The 1,336-nt window shown below is 57.9% G+C and overlaps 1 pseudogene; it reads left to right on the top strand.

Moving 5' to 3' along the window:
• The first annotated feature begins 5 nt into the window (after positions 1-5).
• On the top strand, positions 6-801 carry LOC108524755 (guanine nucleotide-binding protein subunit alpha-11 pseudogene; annotated as a pseudogene).
• The last annotated feature ends 535 nt before the right edge of the window (positions 802-1,336 follow it).

Here is a 1,336-nt window from a genome sequence, read left to right as displayed (position 1 = left end):
ACCACAACATCTTCACCGCCATCCAGGCCACGATCCCGGCCAAGGAGACGCTGAAGATCCTCCACAAGGAGGAGCAGAGCAAGGCCAGTGGCTCCTGATCCGAGAGGTGGACGTGGAGAAGGCGACCACCTTCGAGCACTGGTACGTCAGCGTCATCAGGACCCTGTGGGACGACCCCGGCATCCAGGAGTGCTGCGACCGCAGGCGCCAGTGGCAGCTCTCGGACCCGGCCAAGTACCACCTGACAGACGCTGCCCACATGGCCACCTCGGGCCACCTGCCCACCCCGCAGGACGCGCTGCGGGGCCGCGTGCCCACCACCCGCATCTTTCGACCTGCACAGCATCATCTTCAGGATGGTGGATGTGGGGGGACAGCGGTCGGCTCCAGGAAGCGGATCCACTGCTTTGGGAACCTGACGTCCATCCTGTTTCTCGTCGCCCTCAGTGAATACGACCAAGTCCTGGTGGAGTCGGACAAGGAGAACCCGATGGAGGAGAGCAAAGCCCTGTTCCGGACCATCGTCAACTATCCCTGGTTCCAGAACTCCGTCATCCTCTTCCTCAACAAGAAGGACCTGCTGGAGGACAGTATCCTGTACCCGCACCTGGTGGGCTCCGTCCCCGAGTTCGACGGGCCCCAGCGGGACGCCCAGGCGGCGTGGGAGTTCATCCTGAAGATGTTCGTGGACACGAACCCCGACGGCGAAAGATCATCTACACGAAGAACATCCGCTTCGTGTTCGCGGCCGTGAAGGGCACCACCCTGCAGCTCAATCTCAATGAGTACAACCCGGTCTGAAAGCTCCCAGGCCCAGGGAGACCGGACGCAGACACTGGCCCGGACAAACCTTCCTTCACACGGAGCCCGCGGCTGCCGCCGAGTGGCGCTGCTGAGCCCGGGCCGGGGCCTTTGCCTGCGGAGTTTTTTTTTTGTTGTTGTTTGTTTTTTTAACATTTTTAACAAATGGTTTTTATTTCACAGTTATCAGGGGATGTATATCTCTCCGAACACTTCGCGCGCCTTCTCACCTTTTGTCAACGGGCAAAGGCAGCCTTTTTCAGGCCTTGACTTATCACTCGCTTTTCTCTCTAAAAAAAAAAAAAGAAAAAACCCAATGAAACATAAAAGACACGAATGCCCCGTGTCCCCAACGACTCTGGGCCTCACGGAGCCCCTTGCCAGCCAGCATGGGGGTCCCCACTCCAGCAGCCTCCCTCGGCTGTCCTTCCAACCCCACGTGCTTTTTCTTTCTCTTTCCCGCTTCTTTTCTTCTTCAGCACCAAAGGCGTGGAGACTCGGGGACTGACATTTTTCCCCTTTTTTAAGTTATTGA

Source organism: Rhinopithecus bieti, unplaced genomic scaffold (genome assembly GCF_001698545.2).
Source record: "Rhinopithecus bieti isolate Rb0 unplaced genomic scaffold, ASM169854v2 repeat_21840, whole genome shotgun sequence".
NCBI lineage: Eukaryota > Metazoa > Chordata > Mammalia > Primates > Cercopithecidae > Rhinopithecus > Rhinopithecus bieti.
Note: the sequence above shows the minus strand (reverse complement) of the source record. Positions and strands in the feature narration are given on the sequence as shown.